Source organism: Ambystoma mexicanum, chromosome 2p, assembly GCF_040938575.1.
Source record: "Ambystoma mexicanum isolate Mex_15411 chromosome 2p, UKY_AmexF1_1, whole genome shotgun sequence".
In the NCBI taxonomy this organism is placed as follows: domain Eukaryota; kingdom Metazoa; phylum Chordata; class Amphibia; order Caudata; family Ambystomatidae; genus Ambystoma; species Ambystoma mexicanum.
The window spans coordinates 1,011,948,316-1,011,963,643 of NC_090923.1; the positions used below are offsets into that span (position 1 = coordinate 1,011,948,316).

The 15,328-nt window shown below is 47.6% G+C and overlaps 1 long non-coding RNA gene across 1 annotated transcript in view; it reads left to right on the forward strand.

Annotated features, from left to right (window-relative positions):
• The first annotated feature begins 15,087 nt into the window (after positions 1 to 15,087).
• The window catches only part of LOC138565986 (uncharacterized), a 47,833-nt gene continuing 47,592 nt past the window's right edge, over positions 15,088 to 15,328 (forward strand). The window contains exon 1 of the long non-coding RNA XR_011301758.1: positions 15,088 to 15,297. This is a non-coding gene — a long non-coding RNA (uncharacterized lncRNA). The remainder of the gene's footprint in view (positions 15,298 to 15,328) is intronic.

Consider the following 15,328-nt stretch of genomic DNA (forward strand, 5'->3'; position numbering starts at 1 on the left):
TCCGTGATGCCCAGGTTTCAAAGGAGTCAATTGATTAGGATGGCATGATTAACCGTATCAAAAGCAGAGGAAAGGTCAAGGAGGATGAGGACAGAAGGAGGGCTGGAGTCAAGATTAGAGAGCAGATCTTTACGGGTGTTCAGGAGAGCAGTTTCCATGCCTCTGGCTGCTCTGAAGGCAGACTGATGGTCATGGAGACAACCAACAGATTCAGGGCCTCATCACGAGTTGGGCGGTAACGTAGGCGCTATTAGCGGCGGCGCTAATAGCCCTACCGCTATTAGCGCCGGATCACGGGTTTGGCGGAAGGGTTATTGCCCATTCCCCATTGGGCCCATTCGGGAATTCCTCATTCCCCATTGGGCCCAATGGGGAAAATTTGCGCTATTACCGCTTCTGGATTTACCGCTGGTGGTAATCGTGCCGCAGATTTCCCCCCAGCTCAGAGCTGGGGGAAATCTGCCAAAGCCATGATCTGGCAGACCCTTAAATGCGGTGCTAATAGCGCTACCGCCGCATTTAAGAGTTACCGCCAGACTCGTGATGAGGCCCTCAGTGTGGAGACTAAGCTGGGAGATGGCAAGTTTTCCAGGAGTTTGCCCAGGAAAGGAGTGATAGAAATCGGGTGATAGTTTGCCGTACAGGTAGGATCGGCAGAAGGCTTTTTAAGGAGGGGGTTCACAAGGGAGTGCTTGAGGAGAGAGGGGACAGATCCAGTCGCGAAAGAGTGATTGCAGAAATCGGTCAAGGTGGAGTGACGGTGTCAATGTGGTCCTTGGTGGTTCTGGAGGAGCAGGGGAGCACCTGTGTGGATGACACGTTCATAGATCGAACTTGTCTAGAAACATCATCAGGTGTTGTCAGAAAGAGGAGAAAGGAGGAGGCAGCCAGAGGTGACCTAGAGAGGTGTACGAAGAGGAGAGCGAATATAGGATCTTGAATTTTAGTGCTGAAGTGGGAAGCTAGAACCATACAGAGGGCCTGGGAGGGAAATGGAGAGGCGTAGACTGCAAAAGGACTGGCCAGCTCCTTGCAGATTTGAAACAGTTTGGCTGTGTTGTTGGAGGCAGCAGCGACGCAGACTTGGATGCAGACTCTCTTCTTGGACAGGACAGAGAGTCTGTATAGCCTTTGGAGCAGGTGGCAGGCCATTTGCCAGAGAATGCACCCGAAGTCCACCACTTCCTCTCAGCCACCCTGCACTTGTGTTTCAGGGTGGCGAGGTCGGAGTCATACCAAGAGTTGCACTTGGAGGCAGGCTTCAAACAGATTCTCATGACAGGGGCAAGAATGTCCAGAGTGTTGGAGATAGAAAGATGCAGGTTAGAGAGGGCTGTGTCAGAGTGTGAGTCAGCCGCAAGAGTAGGAGGAGCAGAGAAAGCAGAGGCAAGGGCATCCACTGACACATGCTCCACGGGGCCGAATGATCGAGAAGGTAGGTGGCAGTGCTGGGGTGGGCTTTGCCTGAGAGACAGAGAGATTCAGGTGAGAAGAAACCAAAAAGTGGTCAGTCCAAGAGAGAGGAGTCATGAGAGGGTTAGAGAGGGGATGTCTGAGGAGATGAGAACATCCAAAGTGTGTCCGGCAGAATGTGTCGGACCAGAGGGTAGAATGGAGAGGGAGAGAATGTCGCAGAGGTTGCGGAAGAGCCCAGGCGAGGGATTAGAAGCATCCAGGTGGATGTTGAGGTCTCCTTGGAAGAGAAGTTGAGAGGCAGAGGCGAGGAGAGAAGAGAAGTCAGCCCATTCTGAGAGGAAGAGGGAAACTTGGCCAGATGGCCTGTGAATGGGGGCCACAGTCAGAGAGAGGCCAGGGGACATAGAAAGCCTGCAGACCAGGCATTCAAAGGAGGAGTAGGCCTGCGTAGGAATGACAGAAGCAGGGAACCACTGAGGAAAGATCAGAGCTACTCCACCTCCAGGTCGGTTGGTTCTAGGCTCGGAGAGGATCTTGTAACCATCAGGGAGGAGAGTGTCAAAACTTGTGACAGAACTGGCTGTGAACCATGTCTCAGTGAGAGCGAGGAAAACCAGGTCAAGTTCTTCGAGGAGGTGGCAGATGTCAGAGGAGTGTTTGACAGCAGAGCAAGAGTTGAGAGTAGCAACGTGCAGCAGGTTTCCACATTTGAAAGACTTCCACGGAGGGGTACAGGATTGAGGTACACCCAGCGGAAGTGGTAGAGGGACAGAGGTGGTAACAGGAGGTGGCATAGTAGCCAGAGAGGAGTAGGAAGGTGCCAGAGAGGTGGTGGAAGAAGGAGGTGGCAGAGGAGCCAGAGAGGTGCTAGTAGGAGTAGCGGGAGAAGGAACGAAGTTGATAAGATGCAGGAGACGCCTATCGAAAAAGGAGGAGATTGGGCTGAGGGCCCTGGACCAAGACGGTGGCATTCATATAGACATTAATAATGGTCTTGGAGGAGTGGAAGGAGGTCAGGAGGACCTTCCACTGAGTGCCACCATTAATGGGAGAGTGCAGAGAGAAGGGTCTGTAGGGTTGCAGAATACAGACCATAAGTGCTGGGGGAGCCCGGAGGCAGTGCAGGGGCAACTGGACATGCAGGAGCCTGGGCCCGAGTTCAGAGGGTAGCCAGTGCGTGGAGCAGTCTGGGCATCAGCAGTGGAGAGGATGAGAGAAAGCAGAAGCAAAAAGGTGGTTCTGCTCAAGTTTGAGAGAGGCAGGTAGGCTTTTCCAGATGGAGGCCCCAGCCGAAGAGAGAGATCTACCCCCAACTCTCTGCTTGGAAAAACGTCTGACCATCAGAGAGTTGGAAGTGGATGAGCGGAGAGCTCGAGAAGGGAGATGTTTAGGAAGAGAGAGTTTGAGGTAGTGCAGGCCCATGCCACAGAAAGCCTTGTGGACGATGCAAAGGGACTTGAACTTGATTCTTGCCACCATAGAGAGCCAGTGAAGAGATTTCAGAGCTGGAGAGATGCAATCCCTGGGCTTGAGGCCAAGGACAAGTCTTGCAGTCCTGTTCTGGATAAGTTGTGGAGGACAGAGAGTAGAGGCAGGCAGATTTAGAAAGAGGCTGTTGTAGTAGTCCAGCCTAGCAAGTAACCAGAGCTCTTGAGACAGTGAGTTTCTGGGGGAAAGTGAGGAAAGAAAGAATAACTCTGAGGAGGTGCAGCTGATGTCAGAGATGTGAAGAGGGAAGGAGAGGGTGGAGTCGAAGATGACACCAAGGTTCTTAGCCTCACAGGTAGGTAGGAGCAGGGAGAGTTCCCAGAGTGGGCAGACAGAGAGAGAGAGGAAAGGAGGGAGCTGGTGTTCCGATTAGGAGGATCTCCTAATCATTAGATCATAGAGATCATTAAGGCAGAGATCATTAGTGGTACACCATTACTGAATTGCGCCCAGACAGTCAGGCATGAGAGAAGGGGAAGAGGTGGCTGAGGGGAGCCTGAAAGAGAGCTGGGTGTCATCCGCATAACACTAAAAGTTAGAGCAGAAAGTAGCGATGCAGTGGGCAAGAGGTGCCAGGTAGTCGTTGAAAACCCACGGAGAACGTTAGACACCTGGGGAACACCACAAGTAGAGAGAGAGATAGAAGAGAGTGAAGACCCCAGTTGGCCCTGAGAGGGTCGGTCAGTGAGAAAGGAGGACAGCCAGGCCAGAGCCTGATCAGTGATACCTAGGTTATCACGAAGGCGATTGAGAAGGATGGCATGGTTGACCGTATAAAAAGCAGAAGAAAGATTGAGGAGAATGAGGACAGAAGGAAGGTTAAAATCAAGGTTAGAGAGCAGGTCTTTGTGGGTGTTCAGGCGAGCGGTTTCCGTACCTCTTGCAGCTCTGAAGTCAGACTGGTGGTCATGGAGCCAACCACCAGATTCAGTGTGCAGATTAAGCTGGGAGATGGACAGCTTTTCCAAGAGTTTGTCCAGATTGGATAATAGTTAGCCAGAGAGGAAGGATCGGCAGAGGGCTTCTTTAGAAAGGGGTGCACATGGGAGTGCTTAAGGGGGAGGGGAAGGCTCCAGTGGCAAATGAGTGATTACAGAAATCGGCCAAGGCTGGAGCAAAGGTGTCAATGAGGTGCTTGATGGTTCTGGATGAGCAGGGGAGAACCTGCTCAGACCGGACTTGTCTAGAAACATTGTTTGGGGTGAACAAGGGAAACGAGGAGAAACGAGGAGGAGAGACAGCTGTAGGCAGGCCAGGAAAGGAGGAGGAGAACAAGAAGGTAGAGGAAGAAAGGGTGGACAGAATGTCCTGAGTTTTAGTGATGAAATGAGAAGCCAAGGCAGTGCAGAGGGCCTGGGAGGGAACAGGAGAATTAGAGACTGCAGCAGGATTGGTCAACTCCTTGCAGATTTGAAGAGTTTGGCCGAGTTGTTAGAAGCTGCAGAGATGCAGGTTTGGATGTGGGCTCTCTTCTTAGAGAGGACAGAGAGTCTGTATTGCCTTTGGAGTAGGCAACAGGCCAGTTTGTCAGGGGATGCGCCTGATGCCCTCTACTTCCTCTCAGCCACCCTACACTTGCGTTTAAGGATGACAAGGTCAGAGTCATACCAAGAGTTGCACTTAGATTTGGGGTTCAAATGGATCCTCATGACAGGGGCAAGGACATCAAGAGTGTTTGAGATAGAGAGATGAAGGTTAGATAGGGCTGTATTAGGGTGTGAGTCAGCCAAAGGTGAAGAAGGAGGAGCGAAGGTAGCGGCGCAAGCCTCAACTGACACATGCTTCATGGGTCGGATGACCGAAATGGTAGGTGGCAGTGCTGGAGTCGGCTTAATCTGAGGAGAAGAGAGAGAGAGGTGGGAGGAAAGGAGATAGTGATCTCTCGAGGAGAGAGGAGTGGTGAAGTGGTAAGAGAGTTAGAGAAGGGGAGGTGTTAGGAGATCAGAACATCCAGGGTGTGCCCTGCAGAGTGAGTTGGGCCAGAGGGAAGAATATATATATAGAGAGAGATAGAGAGAGTCGCAGAGGTTTGCGAAAGAGTCCCGAAGAAGGGCAAGTAGCATCCAGGTGGATGTTCATGTCTCGGAGGTTCAGAAGTTAAGAGGTAGAGGCGAGTAGGGAGGAGGAGAGGTCGGCCCACTTAGACAGGAAGAGGGCGACCTGACCAGGCAGCCTGTAGATAGTGGCCACAGTGAGAGAGAGGCCAGGAGAGACAGAGCGGCTGCAGGCCAGGCATTCAAAGGAGGAGATGTCCTGCATAGGAATGAAAGAAGTATGGAACCATTCTGGGAAGATCAAGGCTACATCCCCACCGGGGCTGTTGTTTCTGGGTTCAGGGAGGATTGTGTAGCCATCAGGAAGGAGAGTGACAAGTTTTGGTGAGTCTGAGTACATCCAAATCAGGTTCTTCCAGGAGACAGCAGATGTCAGAGGAGTGTTTGACAGCAGAGCAAGAGCTGAGAGTAGCAATGTGGAGCAGGTTTCCCCCTTTGAAGGACTTCCATGGAGATATACAGGTCAGAGGTACACCCTGCGCAAGTGATGGAGGTGCCCAAGGATGGGCAGAGGGGGAAGGAGGAGAAGGCAAGGTAGCCAGGGAGGAGGAAGAGGGTGCCAGAGGGGTGGCGAGGAAGGAGGCAACAGGGTGGCCAGAGAAGCAGCAGAGGGTGCCGTATAGGTGGCAGAGGATGGAGGCAGCAGAGGAGCGAGATAGGGGAAAGAAGGGACAGCAGGAGAGGAAAGGAAGTTGATAAGATGCAGGAAGCGTATATCAAAAAGGGGGAGGTTGGCCAGAGGGCCATGGACCAACATGGTGCCATTCAAGTAGACATAAATGATGATCTTGGAGGAGTGGAAGGGGGTAAGGAGGGCCTCCCACCAGGTGCCACCATTAATGGGAGGAGAGGAAAAAGGAGCGAGTACAGAGATCATGTGGGGATTCATAGGCCTGGAGAGGGAACGACTAAGTGGATGTCAGTAAAGGTCTGTCTGGAGGAAGCACTGGTGTAGGTATCAGCAATAGGGAGGCCTGGGTTGGGAAACAGGGTGTCCTTTTTGAGCTTCCTGCCATACTTAGTGAGAGGGATAGGATAATCAATAGAAGATAGGTGAGACAGAGAGCATCATAGAGGGTGCAGAGAGGAAGAGGGGGGACGAGAGGGGAGGCGAAGCCCAAGCAGGGGAGGCGGGTTGGGTAGCACTGGGGAAGAGGCAGGAGGGGGGATAGCAGGGCTGGGATACAAAAGGAGAGGGGCAAACAACGGACAAGAAGCAACAGACCAGAAAATCAGATGCAATACATAGTCAACAGCAAAGTACAGCGCACAATAGGGAACCTAGAAGAAAAAAGATGCAGATGCAAAGAACCAACAACAAAGCACAGGGTGCCGGTCGCACCATACCGGCACACTTCCGGATTGCACACTACAACTACAATGGCCTCGGAGAGCAGAGTTTTCACAGAAGCACTGGCACCATTAACAACGGTGCTGGTGCTTCTGCTTCTGTGAACTCATTCCTATGGGACTCCACGGGAATGAGGACTTCCTAACTCTGCCGCCAGGGATATCAGGCAGCGGATTCAGTGTTATGAGGACGCCGGCAATCCGTCCTCATAATGAGGCCCGTTGTCTCTGCCTTGCAGTCTTCTTTCTTTCTGTCTTCACCCATAGTTCTGAAGGACTTTGGAATGGACTACTCCCCAACAGAGCTTCTGTGAATCCTTAATCATTGTGTAAGAGTACAAAGATGAATCAACTAAGGACAGGGTTTCCTCTCCTTATAAAAGTAAACTGCTATAGTCGATTGGTCCAAAGCAAACCTGATGTTAGGGGTTCAATTCAGGCTGTGTTAACAAGTATAATTTGCTTTCTAACATCATGGCCAGAGGCCCTTGTCTGCAGGACGTGGAGGGACATGACGTTGCAAAGATCCCTAGTAGAAACCAAGATGGTGGAACCCCTCCCTCAGCCTACCTCTCTCCTCTGGCTGGTCTAATTCCACCCCTACCAATTTCTGCTCACTTCAATGGGACTCCAGTAATCAGCACACTATTGTGAGTGTAGCTTTATTTTGTCAGTATTGCCTTTGAATCACTGGTTCACAGGGGGCCTCCTGGAGAGGTTCCTATGCCGTGGGATGAAATGTATCCCTTCCTCCAAGAGCATCAAAACGCAGCCTGCTGCCCATTGTCCTACATGGCTATCGTGGAAACACCCAATCCAGGGAGCTAATACACATCCCTGAAATAGCCGAACACTGCTTACCAAGCGGACACTAGTATTATATGAAATTGCTGTTGGTGTTTAAATGTGTGACCCCAGTATTCACCATTGCATAATCATGCATGGAATATGTTTACAGTTGAACAGACCACCAGACTGACTACGATACACAATTATTATGTTTTTTTAAAAAAAAACATGATGTTTTAAATCAGAAGTGCAGACAATTAAAAAGCCTCCCCTGCTTGTTGGAACGTTGTGTTGGTGCAGCTGGGAATGCATATATGACATTTGAACCTGCCCTGCTGCCACCCCAGTGCTGGTGCTGTAGGTGTCAGACTATCTCATGCAGTAAAGTTTTGGAATTGAGAATGATGAAAGGGGGTCTGATTATCAGACCTCCCTCTCAGAAACCGAATTACCTGCATCATTTTAGTAATACAAATAAAAAGCTCAGGCTATCCTGCCCTCACCGGATGGCATTCGGTCACAAGAACCAGGTCAGGTAAAAATGGGAGGAATTAGGATATGTTGGGAGGGAGTAGGCCAAGGGGTCTCACTAAAGGGCGACAATCTAGTAATTGCAAATACCAGTTGTGCTTGTGGTACTCCCTTCAATGACATACATTTCATACACTAAGACCCACCATGCTTTTTGGGCCAGGGAAAGGAAGGGGTTGTTACATTTTGTTTATAATATTCCTTTCAATTGGTTGGGTCTCCTACATCATTGTTCCTTGAATCCTTTAGAAATTCTGCCTCTGGTTCGACAAATATCTGACATAGGCAGACAAACACACCTCATAGACAACATATTTGATGTTGATAGGCCATTCGGTGGACTCTTCATATTTGTTAGGAGTGGCAACTGAAAGTATAAAGGTGGCAGTAGCTCCAATGATATTTCTCATCGCCTCAGCATATTTAATAATGTGCTGTTGAAGGTGTTATACTGACAAGAACTTAGTGAACACAACCAGATCACCTAAAACACCTCAGAACTTTATGTACTATTTCCATGGTCAAAATGGAGAACATTATGATGCATTTGAATCCAATATTGATGCCCTGATGACTATTAATGTGTAGCAATTGTATTAAGGGGTTAATACGGTCAGGCTGCGTTGACACAGCAGAATAAAAAGGTAAGTGTTAGAAATATGTGCGATTGTGTGTGTGCAAGCTTCTATGTATGTGCGAACATTTATGTGTGTGTGAGTTTGAACGCTATGTGTATGTGCATGTGTGGGCGGGGGAAGCCTGATGCTTGCGAGTGGAGCATGAGGAGAGAGGGTGAAGAAGGCACCAGTGATGTGTTCTTCAAAGGCAATACTGGCATATTTTGGGCACTGGCTGCACGACAACATGTTACAGGGCTAAATTGGCATACATTGGCACAGCCAGCATGAACATTTCCTGTTACAGTGGTGCTATTAGCATTAATGGGCACAACTAATATGAGTGTGTTCTTACATGGGCATTAACAGCATACATTGTATCAGTTCGAATATGTATGTCTTCTTACAGTGGCAATTCTGACATTATTGAGCAGAGCCAATATGAGTGTATTCCTTCTGTGGCAATAATAGATTATATTGGCAAAGCCAGTATGACAATTTTGTAGTACAGTGTAATACTGCCATTATTGGGCACAGACAACATGTGAGTTTTCTTACTGTGATATTTCTGGCATAGATTGACACAGCCATCTGAACAATGTCTTCTTACGGTGGCATAATGCAGGTATATACAAACATCATTAAAGGGTTTTACATTGGCAGTGCTGGCTTAGGTTATGGGCCGAGGCATCATGAAGTGTTTTTACAGTGGCAATGATGCTGAACTCTTGTTACCATATGCCAAGTGAGAAAGTCACCCTGCCCTGGTTTGCTCCTTGGAATTCTGGGACTTTTAGCCTACATTTAAATTGGGAAAGACAAAACTACACTACAATTCCCAGGGTTCGCAGTAATAAAACAGGACAGCATGACTTTCTCATGCATGGTAATAGGAAACCTGAGCGTTCTGAAGATCGTATATAATACTGTGGGCGCAGGCATAATAAAGTGTGTTTTACAGTGTTTTACAGTGGCAAAACTCTAGTAAAATGACAGGCCACTGAGCACAGAACCTGAGCATGGTAGAGTGAACTTTGGGGCATCTCTCAGCCTACCAAGCGCATGCTAAGCAAGGCAAAATGGATGACTGTGGCCCCAACCGTGAAGTAGCACTTTCTCTGAACCAAAGGTTCTTGCCTCCCATAACCCTTAGATGTTGCTTGTGGTAATTGACTGGAATTTACAGACTGCCTAGTCCTTCCCCCTAAACTGCTAACTCACAGATGCTGATTTTTCTGCACATGGGATCCAATGTATCAATGAGAGAAAGAGAGAGCTGGTTCAGTGTGAGCTTATGAAATGGGACCTGTATGAAAGAAGGCAATTCCAGGAGTGCAGGGTTGCAGGTTGTTTTGCCTTACCTACATGTTATTCAGTGTGCAAGTGTTCTGCATGTAAAGTATAACAGAGCTCTCAACTGTTGACAGTTGCCCTGGGAGAGGTGTCCAAAACTGGGCTGTTTGTACCTTCAAAGCTGCGTACAGTGGGCCGGACTACTAATGTGTGGCGTAGAGCGGATGAGGGGTGCTTGCACGCCATGAGAAAGGGAGCGAAGTAAGGAAAATGAAAAAGAAATAGAAAAGGCATTCTGGTCATGGAGGCGGGCGCATCAGAGAAGTACTGTGACGAGGAAGAACATGACTAGGAGTAATGAAGAATAGCGGTGAGCAATCCCCACAATCTCACCCATGTTAGGTTATCTCCAGCAGATGAACACTTTATTTGCAATTCGGAGGGCTGCAACATGCATTCATTACCATTTATTTCACCAATGAATAGAAAGTGTTTCCATGTTGTTACCTTCTTTGTATTTTTTTTATCTTCAGCTGTTGTCCAATGCCAAATTCAGTCTCTCTCCCTGTTGTTTCTCTCTGTCTCACTCTCTATTTCTGTCTTTCTTTCTCTCCCTCTTCCTCTCTTTCTCTCTGTTACTATGTCTGTCTTTTTTTCTCTCCCCTCGTCCTCTTTCTCTCCCTATGTTACTATTTCTATCCCTCTCCCCCACTCTTCCACTCTGTCTCTCTTTCTCTCTCTGCCTATGCTACTATTTGTCTGTCTCTCTCTTTCAGCCTTTCTTTCTCTCCCATTGTCATCTCTTTCTCTCTCTCTCTATCCCTGTTGCTTCTTCTGTCTCTCTCTCTTTCTGCCATTCTTTCTCTCCCCTCTTCCTCTTTCTCGCTACGTTACTATTTCTGTCTCTCTCTCTCTTGCTTTCCCTCCCCTCTTCCTCTCACTCCCAATGTTACGATTTCTGTGTCTCTCTGTCTGTCTTTCTTTCTCTCCCCTCTTCCTCTCTCTCTCTCTATGTTACTATTTCTGTCTCTCTCTCTCTGTCTCTCTTTCTCTCACCTCCCCGCTTTCTCTCTCTGCCTCACTCGCTCCCTGTTACTAGATATGTCTGTCTTTCTTTCTCTTCCCTCTTCCCCTCTCCCTGTGTTACTATTTCTCTTTTTTCCTCCCCTCTTCCTCTCTCCCAATGTTACTATCTATGTCACTCTTTCTCTCCCCTCTTCATCTTTCTCTCCCTGTTACTATTTCTCTCTTTCTCTCCCCTCTTCCTGTTTTGTTCTCTCTCCCGCCCTGTTACTATTTCTTTCTCTCTCTCTCTCTCTCTCTGTCGTTCTGTCTCTTCCCTTCTTCCTTTCTTTCTTTCTCTCTCTCCACATGTTACTATTTATGTCTTTCTTTCTATCTCTTCCTTATCTTCTCTCTACCATTCACTCTCTCTTATGTTTGTATTTCTTCATCTCTATCTTTTGCTCTCTCGCTCCTTTCTCCTTAAAGGAATGGTTCGCCCAAAAAATGTTATTGCAAAAAAAGATGGGCAATAATAAAACAAATAGATTGGCACTTTTTTTTAAGTCCCTATGTAAAATTTTGAGCAAATGAAGCTCAAAATTTACAAAAGGAAGCACGTGGGGGCATCCATTTTGTGAAATCGATGCCCGCCTGTGCTTGCTTTTGCGGCACTAATGAAGGAAAAGCCAGCCATTTGTAGTAAACAAAAGCTACCACTGGGTGGCTTTTCCTTCATTGGTGCCGGGACTCGGAGGACGCAGACCGGAGGCTACAGGCAGAAAAACTGCAGCTGCATCTCGGTAAGTGCTATTTATTTTTTAAAAAATAAGCACTAGCTGCGGTTTTTTTTCTACATTTTCCGGGCTGAAGGAGCCTGGAAAACTTAGAAATTAAACTGCAGCTTTAAAAACTTTGTATTTATGTTTGCGGTAGCTTTTGAAGCTACCGCAAACATAAATACAACGTTATTGTGTTTGAAAACGCTGCAGTTTTTCTTTCTAAGTTTCTCAGGCGCCTCCGAGCCAGAGGAGCCTGAGAAACTTAGAAAGAAAAACCGCGGCGTTTTCAAAACACAACCGCGTTGTGTTTCTGCCTACAGCTGCTTTCCCATTTGGGGCTCTCGGGCTCCCCACGGGGAAAACAGCTGTAGGCAGAAACACTGCAGCATTTAGCATTTCAGAAAACAACCGCGTTGTGTTTCTGCCTACAGCTGCTTTCCCATTTGGGGTTTTTCTGTATCTCACTTACTCCTACACTCTCACCACTTATCCCTCTCTCAATCTATTGCCCTTTCTCTCTGTCTCTCTCCCTCTCTCTCTCGCACATTGGGTATTACCCAAATTGACCTTTTCAAATTGACCTTTTGTCCTAATTGACCTAATAATTGTGGTCCTAAGTGACCTTCTGCACAATTGACCTTTACCTTTGTTCTTTTATATATGTGTGGGGTGGGTTTGGGATAATAAATAATATAAGGGGATTGGATGGGGGATTGCTGGGGGTTTTGGATTGGGTGGTGGGTTTCCCCTCGCATATATGTCCTAATTGACCCAATAAATTAGATCAGTTTTCCCGCAAGCAATTTCGCCCGCGATCAATTGTAATTAGAGCAATTCGTATACATCCACACATTGCTATGCTGAGGAAGTTGGGAGCGTTTTGCTTGAAGGGCTGGGGTGCTGCTCCACCATCCCCTGTGAGCAACACTCCAGGAGCTTGCTCCCACCTACATCTGGGTGACACCCACACCCCCTTGTAGTCCTTCATTTTCTCCCACGTGAGTTTTTCCACATGTAGCAGGTCTGCCGCAGTTCATGCACACCCTCCCAGACTGTGATGCACTGCTGTGCTCTTGTCTGCAGGAGTGGCCTGGTGGGCCTCCCCAGTGTCCTGCGTGGCTGCGACTGCTCCTTTCTTCAAGCCTCTTTACCCACATTTCTGGCCCTCTATTGGCACAGCACACACATTATGTACCTATATGTTTTACAAGGTACATTAAGTGTGTTCTGAGTCAATAGAGAGTCAGCAATGGTCCTGGGCAAATTGTTTGTTTACTTGTGTAATGAAATGAGGCTGATTGCTTGAAGTGGCCAGTACCTCATTACAAAAGTAAACACTCTTGGCAGGCTGCATATCGTGGGATGGACGGATGCATTTGGGCCGGGGGTTGGTATTTAAAATACCCATTCCCCCTCTTCCACTGCAACCCATAGAATACAGCTGAGATCCACAAAAAATGTGGTCCAGCTGTCACATAGTCACTGACATAACAGTCATTTCTATGCCTGAACACAATGCTCTGCATGATTTTTTAAATAATGTTTTAAACTAGTCATCTCTGCTAGTAATGGAATAGTTATCAAAGTCTAATTACTATGTGCATGCAATGTAGTGCTTTTTTATTTCCATGTTTGCATAGACTATGGCCTTCGGAGGGGCCTTCCACCGCCTCAGCGCTTGGAAGCCATAACAATGGCAGTAGACGCTATACAACTACCAAATAACCTAACTGCACAGACAAACTACAAGCAGACGGCCACCACAGGGCTAGCCGTGAGCACATCAACTCTAACCGAGCAACGACTAAGTTCTCCGCGTTTAGCCGTGTCGCACTCTCCCACATCAGCAGCTAACCAGACCCAAAGTGCTGTAGTCTAACGGATCTTGGGCTCTTCCCTATGGATAACATACTTCTAAGTTTGTCTGCCAAACCCATAGAAAGCAAATTGGCACTCAGGAACCGAGTACGCCCATCTAGAATCAGCCTTTGCCACTGCCCCCCATTTCCTAATGAAGCCCATCCACCCCCCTCATTTTTTCTTACAAAGCCAAGCGCAGTGAGGTCACCAATAGTGGTACATGGGCACCCTACAAGAACACTTACATTACATATTGCCTATACAAAAGCTAAAGCTTTGCCTTCGTTAGGGCTTGTTTTTAACCAGACTTAAGCACAAGGAACAGGTGCAAGGACACACACCTGTCTTATTCTAATTATAACAGGAACTCATTTACATGCACAGTTGAGGCATTTCATCTCAGAGGACTGCTTAAAAATAACACTGGAAGACCCTATACAACACAACCCTTGACGTTACTACATGATAGAAGCAACTAGAAATCAAGGAACAGACACTTCCCAAGCTCTGGTCACAGAGGGCGCACACATGAGTTGCCCAGTTTAGGAGGAGTGTCGGGTTTTTCCGCTACCTTCTCTGAAATGTCCCGAAGACATCCCACCAACTTGAACAAATGTAAATGTAAGAGCACAATTCAGTGAACACCCCAAGTACTTCAAGGAGACAGCTCGGCAGCCACCCCCCTCCTTCCCTCTCTTATGTAGTGCACATAGCTGTTAATGGGTGAAGCAGAAACTTCCCTGGCTCCAGGAGACCCCCCCTTTGGGGAAAAGCTCATATGTTGTGCATATGATAATCCCTGACCACCCCTCCCTACTCTTGGTAGGACAGCCCTTAGAATCTGGATGACTAAACCATGGCTGCCTTTTCTCTGCTCCCATCCTTTTAGCTGCAGCACTATTTGCATGCAATCTAAGGCTCTGTAATTTCCAGGTTTGCACAGATTACGGTTTTCCGAAGGGGCTTCCACCCGGAAAGCGCTTCAAAGCCATAGCAATGTTGACAATGGTAAAAGGCGCTATACAAATACCAAATAACATGCATACGTTGTGAGCAAAGGAATGATGAAAATGCGTGGTAGAATCCTGTGCTCTTTGGTGGCCTGCCAGCTATTGGGTATTTGTTTACCCTGCAGAACAGATGGCATACTGCATGGGGTTTTACCCATTTTTTTAAAATAAAAACTGTGCTGTAAAATGCACTAGTTTAACCCTATTTCACCCACAACTGGCTTTTCTTTTTCCATGGTCCTTGGCTATCCTTGCACTCATTACTGAGACATACGAGGGTTCACGCATATGCCTTTCCAATGCATGAGTGAGTCTGAAATATCGCTATGGAAATAGTATATCAATAGTATATGAATATTTCTTTTTAAGTTGTTATGTTCTCACTGTACTGTTTGTGCACCAAGATAAAAACGAATACAGAACGGTTTAAGCAAATCAATGAATACGTTCAGGCAAGTAGCATTGAATGTGTAGACGACTACAAAAATTGAAATACACCAAAGTTGATTCAGATGTAAGTAGTTTAACAGCTCAATCATGGCATCAAGTCTTCAGTGATAAAGGTTAAAATCTGCTGGAATGTATGTTTGTGCGATGATACAATGACTTGTAATATGTAAAATTGATGTTGGTTGTGCAGTTTTAACGTAGCGCCAGGCTATTACGGTAGTCTATGCAAAAAGGACCAGCATACTCGACCTTCGCACTTAAGGGGTTAATATTTCACAACAAAACATCTGCAATCATCCATAACTCTGTGGCATGCTGCGGCGCGTGTCACACGACACGTTCAGCTCATACCCCCTCCCTACAGCCATTCTCGCTGACAGTAACTCACGGCGTCAGTCTCTCAAACCGGCACACTATTCAAATTCATAGGCGGGAAAGGGAGCCGTGCAGTCGGGACCGTGGGGTTAAAGCCTCTGGACCACAGCGCGAGAGGCCTGTAGCTCCGCTCTACGTCACGTAACTTCCGCTTGAAGAATGAAATGAAGTAGGTTCACAGGGAGTTCAGCGGGAGAAGAGAGCGCCTGAGGGACGGTACAAAAGAAACACGATTCAAGACTCCGCACCAACAAACGCATATGGAAGATGTCCTAGGCAGGTAAGACATGACCAGCACTGGAGTGAACGTG